General features: G+C 38.4%; 1 long non-coding RNA gene across 1 annotated transcript; it reads left to right on the top strand.

Moving 5' to 3' along the window:
- The first annotated feature begins 608 nt into the window (after positions 1–608).
- LOC131518263 (uncharacterized) lies at positions 609–9,479 on the top strand. The gene is made up of 3 exons (XR_009264977.1): positions 609–974; positions 3,631–3,689; positions 9,136–9,479. It is a non-coding gene; the product is annotated as an uncharacterized LOC131518263 (long non-coding RNA).
- Positions 9,480–11,151: the final 1,672 nt, after the last annotated feature.

Raw genomic sequence — 11,151 nt, 5'->3', positions numbered from 1 at the left:
TCTTACACTCAGGCAGCCTGGATCTGTAGTTCTATAAGGGGCAGAAATTAACTTCAATGTTATTGACTCCTTACTGCCCATCATGCTATGAATTAGTGATTGCAGTATTTTTAAACTTATCTTCTTCCCTAATCATATAATGAAAACTTTTGCCCTACTTTAAAAGAATTGCAAGCATCAAGGACCTCACAGGGTGGTATTTGTGGAGAAGAGCTCTGTTGATTGCCTAATATTAGATCCCATATGAGTCTACTTGTACAGTGCCAGGCTTAGGTACATTTTCTAATTATTCCCTACTGCAGTCTGTGCCTGAGACAAGAAATCAGGGGTCTGTGTTTGATTCACCCATTATTCCTTCATTCATGTGTGCATTTACCTGTTCACCATTACTCCTTTATTCAGAAAACATACATTGAATGTTACCTAATCTCTAAGTACTATGGTTGTTTCTGATTTGATTAAGGGAGCTCACAGCTTTTGGGAAAGCTAGAGACACAAATAGCTAGAGTGCAATTGGTAAGAGTCACAATATGAATAGGATAGAATAGAATAGAATAGAATAATAGAATAGAATATGAACAGATTGCTATGGAAACATAAAAGCGAGAGGGACTTGATCCACTAGTTGTCTTGTTGCTCTATGGGGAAGGCAAGAGGACCAAATCTTGTTGAATATGTTGGATTTCAGCACATAAAAATGGGATATGTATCGTATCAAGTATGCTCAGAAGCATGTAGGGCCAAGTATGTCCGGGAACTAGAAAATGTTTAAGTGGCTGAGGTACAGGATAACTAAAGTTTAGGATACTTGATGTGAGGTGGGGCAAGTTAAAAAAGACAGGTACCAACTGCAAAGAGCTTTTGAGCAACCTAAGAGCTCTAGAATATTCCTTGTAGAGTGGGCATGACATGATCACCCCAACTCCAAGCTGTATGAGAAATAAACAGGAGCCGCAGAAATCATATAGGAGGCAGTAAGTTCCAGGGCTCACATAGAGGTGGTGGGAATGAAAGGCAGGGAACAAATCTAAGAACCATTTAGGGCCAGAATTGTTTTAATGTTTATTTTATCTTAGAGAGAGAAAGTATGAGTGGGGAAGGGAGAGACAGAGGGAGACACAGAATCCGAAGCAGGCTCCAGGCTCTGGGCTGTCAACACAGAGCCCAAAAGGGGCCTTGAACTCACGAACCATGAGATCATGACCTGATCAGATGCTTAACGGACTGAGCCACCCAGGCGCTCCAGAGCTAGAATTAACAGATGTGAACAGGTGTGAGGAATGGGGCAGCAGGAGTGTAAGTTCAATCACATGGATTAGGAAATGCAGGGAAAGAAGGCTTTGAAATGAGATGAAGATGTGCTTAATACTTACAATGTTTAACTGGAAGCACTTACAAGTATTCCAGATACAAGAGTGCAATGCATTTCAGTCTGGAGAGAAAGAGAAAAAAAAAAAAAAAAACGGGAATGGAAATATACATATGAAGAGCTGTAATCAAATTGGTGATACTTGAAGCCAACAGAAATTGATAATTGCACAGAAAAGAGTACAGAGAGGAAAAGGAGAAGAAAATTAGAAAATTGATGACACTTTGCTAGAACTGAAGTGGCAAATTGAATTTGTTTCACCAGTGACAAGTTAAGGAACATTTACCAGAATGCTTGATAGATTTAAAGAATAGAGTTTCTTTTAGTCGCACATCTTGAAATTTATTTTTCTTTACCACACTATTGCTACTAAAATTTTAAGTCAGCTATATAATAGCCTTAACATTTATTTGCTTTTGTATGAGTACCCCTCCTCTGAATATTGTTCTTTGAAGCAGGGCTCTATGAATATAAGATCTATATGGTTTAAAGCTCTCTGTTCTCAGGATGTGTTGGGAAGGAAACTTATTTTGCAATCAGTTTTAGGCATAAAAGGAGGTACTTTTTATTAAAACAACAGCGTATAATTTTTTTTTTTTGAAAGCTGCTTGGACTGGGGAGAAACTTGAACTAGGAATTAAAAGATTTGCAATTTTATTCTGCCTGTGCCCGTAACTTTGCAAAGCTCACAAGTCATAGCACCTCTTTGAATGGTGCCCACAGGGGCTGTAAAACAATGTAAGCCATGACAAAGATCTTTCAGATGTCCTCGACTCTGTATTTCTATGATAATCTTTCTCCATCTTGAAATTTTGCCGGCTATTCTCCATGTTCCCTTTTCTCTAAACTTGGCCTTTATGTAGCTATCACGACACTGAGACCCTAGAAAGAATTAACTTAGCTCTGCCTCCTGCAGTTGAGTTTTAAGAAGTGGCTGGCTGGTCTAGATTTTCTAATTACAAGTCAAGTTAAAGGCATGAATGAAGCTTGCACTGGTTACCGATATAGAAAACAATGTACAGCCCAATGCTCATCGTTGGGGAGTTTACATTGACTGAGACAAATTCTGTCTATGGTCTCGTGAACGACTCAACAATAAATAAAGGCCAGAAGTTTTCTCTGATCATGAGTTTAATCAATCATGATCTCACTTGATTTTAATCAGTTTCATTACTTGCCTGTAAAAGGAAGGTGGGTTAACTTGCAGTAATTTTTGTCATGTGAAAAATGCACAAACTGTTGTGTTGGAAGTTAATAAGGGAAGAACCTGGTAAGCATTACACCACCACTCATTTTGCTTTATAAAATTTTTTAACGTCTGTTTCTTTTTGAGAGACAGAGAGAGAGCGCGTGAGCAGGGGAGGGGCAGAGAGGGAGACAGAATCCGAAGCAGGCTCATGGCTCTGAGCTGTCAGCATAGGGCCCCAAACAGGGCTCAAACCCATGAAACATGAGATCATGATCTGAGCCCAAGTCAGACACTTAACGAACTGAGTCACCCAGGCGCCCCTACTCATTTTGCTTAAATCTCACTATCTATGCCTATGTTTGCATTTGACAGGACTAGACTAAGCCTGAGCCTCGTAAAACCCTTTAGCTTGTAGAAGACAATGGTAATAAGCAGATGTGGTAAAGAATTATACAAAGCAGGGCGCCTGGGTGAGTTGGTTGCCCATCCAACTTCGGCTCAGGTCATGATCTCACAGTTCCTGAGTTCTAGCCCCACATCAGGCTTGTGGCTATCAGTGCAGAGCCTTCTTTGGATCCTGGGTTCCTGGGTCCCCCTCTCTCTCTCTGCCCCTCCACCTCTCTCAAAAGTAAACATTAAAAAAGAAAGTAATTATATAAGGTTATGAAATTGGGTATGATCTATAAAACTTTGCAAAAATATACACTATGAGCCAATTTATGAGTCATAATTACTGATCTTTGCTTCCAAAATCACCTTAAATATTTCAGGATTAACCAAATTTAAATTGACACTAAGCCCTTTGACATCAGATATTGTGTCTTCTTTTTTTTCTTTCTTTCTTTTTTTTTTTGTATCTCTAGAATCTATTCCAGTGGGCAAGATATTCATCAGCATTCAAAAAATTTGCTATATTATAGAATATTAATGCTAAATTAGAATTGTTCATACTTGATTTTTCACAGATACTTATTCACTCAGTATATATTCATGTGTACTTACTATGTGTCAGGCACTAAAGATTATGCATGGGGGAGACAAAACATAAACGGCAGAAATTTATTTTTTACAGTTCTAGAGCCTGGAAGTCTGAGAAGAAGGTGCCAGCATGATGGGATGAGAACCTTCCAGGTTAAAGATTCTCATTTTGTCCTCACATGGTGAAAGAGGGTAAGGATCTCTGTGGGTCTCTTTGTGGCACACTGATCCCATTCATGAGGACTCTACCCTTATGCCCTAAGGACCTCCCAAAGCCCCATCTCCTTATAGCATCACATTGGGCATCAGGATTCCAACACTAGAGGGTTATGATAGACCACAGCACTCACCCGCTACATTGACTACAATGTCCTAATGTACCATTATAACTGTTCAGTAATACGATAGGTCATGAATGAGTTACATATACCCTGAAACACAAGTCTTGGTTCCAGTTGTTTTAATACAATGTGAAAAAAAAAAACAAAATTGTAAGAAATTAATAAAAAAATGTACTTTGTAAATCATCCTTAGGATAGACATACTGGTAGGTATCATGTCAGACCGTTAACTCCAAGCTGAATACCATGTTTGGTGATAATGTTGACCCGAAAATCTCAGAAGTTATGCAAGGAAAATGTATATAGACAGCAACACCAAAATAAAAGTTTATTTGGGAGGAACTCCAGACAAGATAGGGCTGCTTTATACAGACTTTGTGAACTGTTTATAAAGCAATAAACATGCTTTTATTTTTTGATAAAGCAGAAGTAGTGACTTCTCAGGGGTGTGTGTGTGTGTGTGTGTGTGTGTGTGTAAGTGTATACGCACGTGCACGCAGGCGTATGCGTTTGCTTCCTGTGGGAACTGGAGCTTTCTTGGTAGAGCCTCAAAATTAATTTTCCAGCATCAGGGGTTGTGATCATCAAAGGCATGTCAGGTTTATGGGCTTCTCTCATTTTGTTGATTGGTTCAAGTTACACTATTTTTAAGGATTTTATTTGCATTCATAAGGAGAAGGCAAGAGTGATTTAGTTTAAAATGTTTTTATTTTTATAAAGTAACTCTGAAAAATATTATAGTATTTTACTTCAAATATCATTTCATGTCTACAGAATTAGGATGAACTTTATAAATAATACAAAGATACAATATAACCATTGCAGACCTTGAAATTTTCAGAGCAGGAATATCATATGTCATATATTTTATCCTCTCAAAATAGACTGAGTAGAAGGAAATCTTTTGACCGGTTGGCTTTGTAGTTCATATGCAAAATGAAACTCAATATGGGATAGATCCCTGTTCGGGAGAAAGAATCCTCTTTATACCCTCTAATAATGTAGTTACTCCAACTTAGTAACTTATGCCTTGAAAAGAAATTTAATAATGTAGGATGTCTAGTCCTCAGCAGTAGGCTACCATCCTCTATTCAAAATAGGTGAATATTTGACTAAATGATAAGAAACACAGCCAGTAAAAGTAGGTGAGAATCAATTGGGTCATTTAGCTGGACCACACGTTCAAAACAAACTCCAAACCTATGTGTTGTGTTTGACTTGGTTTGTTTTTTTCCACGTTTCAGTTCTTCCAATGTACTTAAGATCAACCGTAGCTGTACATCAAAGCAGAATCTCTCTTCAATAACCCAGGCATTTTTCCAAAAGTGAAGTTTAAACTTATTTTGGTGTAATCTGTTTTATATTTATACATCTTAACTTAGAAATCTCTTCCTAATAATCCAATGGAGAAAAAAAAATGTCACTTTGACAAATGGTGTTAAAGAAAGTGGCTATCCCTACGTTCAGTAGAAGCAGTGGAAGGAATGCCCCAAGGCAGAGTCCCAAGTCCTTGAGGGGGAATGCTAGTGACGTGAGCTGGAGGCAAGGATAGTGATACATAGGTTACACATTAGCAGCGGGGGGCACAAGACGCTGACCTTGTGGCTTCCAAGACCTTGAGGCTGACATATCCAGAGCCACAGGTACAGGGCATGTGCTCTCTTCTCCCACCTCTGCCCCAGGGTGACCCCTACACTCCTTATAATGCATTTGCATTGCATTTATAGCCCCCTACCCCATCTGAGAAAGGCTGCCTTGACTGTTCTGGTACAAACATTGTAGGGTCAAAAACTCCCGCTCCCAACCTGTGGAGAAGTCCCCCAAATGATTGCAAGCTGCCTCCATTTAGAGACCACCCCACTGTGAGTCTCAGCTCCTCCCAGCCCAGAGAGCTATAACAGATACCCCATCCTTAAACAACTTAGGGCCAGTGCCACCTCCTGGAACTTGCCTGCTCTCCCACCTTGAGAGTGTACTTTTGCTTTACTCAAGTGCTTTGTGGTTGCTGCTTTTCCTGTGGCTGTCTTTGTTCCAGTGGGATTGTTGGGTATTATCTTTTCATGGGAAATCCAAGAACCCAGACCTCCATTCACACACTGCAGACTCTCCTGCTGGCAATACACATGCAAACTAAAAGTAAAATTAAATCCCTATCAGCACTGTATAAAAAAAAAATATTGAAGATGGTTCAAAGACACAAATATAAAATTATAAAACTTCCAAAAAAAGAAAAAAAAAACGGAAAAAAACATGGGAGAAAGCTCTTGGGATCTTGGGTTAAGCAAAGATTTATCAACTATTACAACAAATCAAAGTCTATAAAAGAAAAAACAGACTACATCAAAATTAAAAACTTTTGGGGCACCTGGGTGGCCCAGTTGGTTAAGCGTCTGACTCTTGATTTCAGCTCAGGTCACAATCTCACAATCTTAGGTTGTCAGATCAAGCCCTTCTATGGCTCTGTGGAGCCTGCTTACGATTCTCTCTCTCCTTCTCCCTCTGCTCCCCCACTCCCACCGCTGCTCACTCATGCAGCTACTCTCTCTCTCTCTCTCTCTCTCAAAAGAAAAAAAAATTAAGAACTTTTGTTCTTTAAGAGACACTGGTTAAAGGATAAAAAGACAAGCTGCAGATTAGGATAATATATTTGTAAATCACTTATCTGATATAGGACTTGTATGTACACTACATAACAAATTTCCAAAACTTAATAAGAAAACAAACAACTCAATTCTAAAAAATGGATGAAGGGTTTATATAGACATTCCACCACAGAAGATAAGTGGATGGGAAATATGCCCATGGCGGGAAGTTCAACATCATTTGTTACTGTGGGAATGCAAATTAAAACCATGATAAGGTACCAATATGTGTGTGGTATGAAAATGGCTTAAATTAAAAAGACTGACCATACCAAGTGTTGGTGAGAATGTGGAGGTATTTGGACTCTCATACATTGCTGATGGGAATGAAAAAATCATACACTTTTGAAAATCATTTGGAAGTTTTATAAAATGTAACACTCACACTTGCCAGAAGAACCATCCATTCTACTTCTAGGTATCTACCCAAGAGAAAAGAAAGCACGTAGCCAAACAATGACTTACATACAAATGTTTATAATGGCTTTATTTGTAATAGCCCAAGGTTGGAAACAACCCAAATGTCTGTCAACTGATGAATGGATAAACAAACCAGTACATTCACACAATACAATACTACTTGCATTAAAAGGAATGCACCATTGATTCATACTATAACATGAATGAATCTCAAAATAATTATGTTGAATACAAAAAAAAAAGACAGAAAAAGAGTACTTATTGTATGGAACAATTTGTATATAATTCAAAAAAATAAATATTAACAAGAGTAAATAAGTGGTTACCTGAAAGAGAGGAGCTTGAGAGACATTATGTTAAGGCATGAGGAAACTTTTTGGAGTGATGGGTAAATTCATAATTTTGATTGTGGTGATGATTTCAAACTTACAAAATTGCATATCTAATGTATGCAATGTAGGTATATCCATTGTACCACAACAGAGTTGTTTAAAAAAGTCTTGTCAAGAGTCTCACAATCAGGAAGTCTCTGAACTTCTCAAGTTCTAAAAGTGACTTTATTCTGAGATGTTTTTTTGAAGCCCACTCTCTACATTTATTCATATTAATATTTGTCATATCCATGATATGTTTCTATATAAATGGGGGTGTGTGTTATATTACATATATATCATTATGTACATATGTCATTTAATTTATAGACTACTCAAAACACATGGTTTTGACTAGCTGCTGGTTATTGACTCCTTTTTATTTCTAACTTGATATTTTTATTTATTTATTTTATTTGTTTTTGTAATCTTTATTTATTTTTGAGAGAGAGATGGAATGAGAGTGGAGAAGGAACAGAGAGAGAAAGAGACACAGAATCCGAAGCAGGCTTCAGGCTCTGAGCTGTCAGCACAAAGCCTGACACGGGGCTTGAACTCATGAATGGTGAGATGGTGACCTGAGCCAAAGTCGGACGCTCAACTGACTGAGCCGCCCAGGCGCCCCTCTAACTTGATATTTTTAAAAATTTTAAAAAGAACATAGTGACTGAGGCTTCTAATCACTATGTGGGGGCTATTTCTCTCCTTTCCTTCTATCCCTGGGAGAAAATAACAACTCAAAGGCCATGATCATGAACTCTGAAAAAGACCTTTCCCTTTCCACTACATGGGCCAATATCAGAGAAGTTTCATACCCGTATGAGGCCAGATGTTAACGCTGGCTACAGGATAGCAGTGGACTGGAATTCAGTTTTCCAACCCTGAGTTGTATCAAGAGTAAATGATATTAATGTAGCAAAATCTGAAAAGTAAAGATTTTGCCAATGTATACAATATAAAATTATTATGAAGGAAGCTGAGTGAAATTGTAACTGATTTTTTTCCTTTAAAAAAATACAACGATTAGATCACTTCAGTTTCATGAGTGGCTCTTAATCAGGGGTGCCCATCAAATTTATAGGGGGAGATTTTTCAAAATGCACATGCCTGAACCCTCATTTCACACCCATTGATTTGAGGAAAGGGAGACAAAACATGGAAAAGTCCCAAAAGTCATTTTGATATGAACTGCCAGTAGCAAACATTGATTTAGAAGAAAGAGATTAAAACAAAATGTGTCTCTATAACTAGATAATGGAAGGACCACAATGATCTCATCAGCTCCCATTCTGACATTAAAATAAATAGCATAACCTTGGCCATGGAGCTGATTATGCTCCAGTTGATTCAAAACTATTTAGTGTATTGACAAAGTTGTATCCCAGCCAGGTAGGAGGGAAGGTGTAAAGTATAGAAGTGCCTGAGATAGCAGACAATTTCACCACCACTGTGTTTTTACAGATTCTCAGAAGCTAGATATCATGGACTTAAGTATTTGAGTGTTTAATTTTGATTTCAAGGAGATTTCAGTTCTTATATGCCCTGTGAATTATTGGGGTGGGTGTATTCGATTCTGGTAAGCTCTGATATTAACACATTGCTTTCAAACTTCAGTTGCCCTGGAGGTGTAGGCCTGTGCAATGTATTAAGTTGTCCAACACAGAGATGTAGTAGACAATTTTAGAGCTTGAGAGTATTTTATATGTTTTATCTGTAATAATGTTTGCTCTCCATGGGGTGTATAACTTGATTGATAATCTGCACACAAAGTTCTATGGTAAACATGTTATTTTAAATATATTTTTTTTCTCTTTGATGTTCACAGCAGCCCTGTGAGGTATGTGTTATTAACCCATTTTAAACCTGAGAACACCGAAGCATAAGAGAAGACCAGGTGATGTTAAAGAGGAAACAAGAATGGCTCTAGCTTAACATTGGAAGGGACTTTGAGCAAGAACAAATATAATAGGGCAACGATTTTCCCATTGTTTCCATACAAAGTACTCTAATAAGAGTTTAACTCAGATGAAGTAATCATCACCATCATCATCATCCTGGATTTTTGAACATCTGGCACTAGAGGGTTTTATTTATGAATATCTGTAATGGTTATGTGTCAACTTGAATGGCCATGGGGTGCCCAGATTAAACACTATTTCTGGGTGTGTCTGTGAAGAGTTTCTGGATGAGATTAGCATTTGAACTGATGGATTCAGTAAGGTAGAACCCCCTCCCCAGTGTGGGTGGGTGTCATCCAGTACACTGAGGGCCTGCCTAGAGCAAGAGCCTGAGTAAGGAAGAATTTGCCCTCCACCACCACCCCCCCTTTTTCTTTCCTGCCTCACTGATGGAGCTAAGATATCTCATCTCCTCTCTGTCCATGGACTGAAACTTACAACATCAGAGTTCCTGGTTCTTGGGCCTTTGGACTCAAACTGAATTACACCACCAGCTATCCTGGGTTTCCAGCTTGCAGACAGCAGATCATGGGGCTTTTCAGCCTCCATAGTTGTGAGCCAATTCCTATAGAAAAATCTCATAAAATATATCTGATATATAGATGAATCTGTTATTTCCTTGTGACTGCAAAGCATCGTCTGATTTTGTTGAGGAAGATGTCTCTATCCCTAAAGGTCAATTAAGGTAGATTAAATCTACCTAAAGGTAGATTAATGGCTAACAGTCACGTTTCTGGTATGAGAACTCTAAGGACCAACTTGGTCTTTAGACTCCAATAAAATGTGGTCTAAAGATGTCATTTCTTTCTCACTGTTCTGATTAACTGCTCATATGGATAGCTGATTACTACATTGTCTGAAAAATTAATCAGCAGCCAGTTAAACAATACCTCTGATTTGGTTTAGGAGCACTTGGCCAAGAATGAGGAAAAAAATGTGTCAAATACCTACTGGTAACCAAACCCCCATGGTCACTGCTGAAATCTAATCAGAGATTGTTTTGACATTGTCCCAAAAATCAGATACCTGGAACTTAAGGAAATGAGGTTATTTAATCTAGCAAGTTCTGTATCATGTTCCCAAACAGAGTTGGTATGTTGTATTCTGTGGCAAGAAGTCTCCTGCAGGACTGGATCATGACTGGGGGCAGATTGTGTGAGAAAATTCAGATAAAAAGAATGAGGTGAATATATAGCAATTTCTTTTTTAGCTGTTTCAATGACAGCACAATTCTCCTAGGCATATCATGGCTTGCCTCCTGTTTCAGTTATAAATTGCTATGTATAGAAACAATCCAAAATTTAGTAGCATAAAACAACTATTATTTCTCAGAAGACTTTGGGTTGTCTAGAATGTTCTGCTGTCTCTGCACCACCCCTCTTAGGTTACTTATGAGTCTCCTCTGACCTAGTGGGTCTGTTGAGGACTGGACTCAGCTATCGTGCCAGGATGGCTACATATGTCTCTCATTGTGGTCTCAACATCTTTCTTCACACATGTTCACTCATCACTCAGGAGCCTCAACAAGACATCTAACATAGTGGCTAGGTTGTAAAACGTAGTATTCTAAAATAATTAGGACTCCAGGTGTTCAGCTTGCATCACACATTATAAATGTCCCATTGGCGAAGGTAAGTCACATGGGCAAGACAACAGTCAACATGGAAGGAAATTACACAGGGTGTGAATAGAAGGAAGTATGGTTCACGGTAGGCCACCTTACTCCAATCTAACATACCTCCTGAGTGGCAGCTCTCTGGACCTTGAGCCAGATACTAAATTTCCTTTTTATGTAGCATAGGTTTAAAAATAGCAACTATTTCAGTGACATACAAATTAAGTGGGTTAGTAGGTGTAGTATTTAGAATGGTGCCTGAAACACA

Source organism: Neofelis nebulosa, chromosome 7 (genome assembly GCF_028018385.1).
Source record: "Neofelis nebulosa isolate mNeoNeb1 chromosome 7, mNeoNeb1.pri, whole genome shotgun sequence".
NCBI lineage: Eukaryota > Metazoa > Chordata > Mammalia > Carnivora > Felidae > Neofelis > Neofelis nebulosa.
The sequence above is the reverse complement of the archived record's forward strand: the minus strand, read 5'-3'. Positions and strand labels throughout refer to the sequence as shown.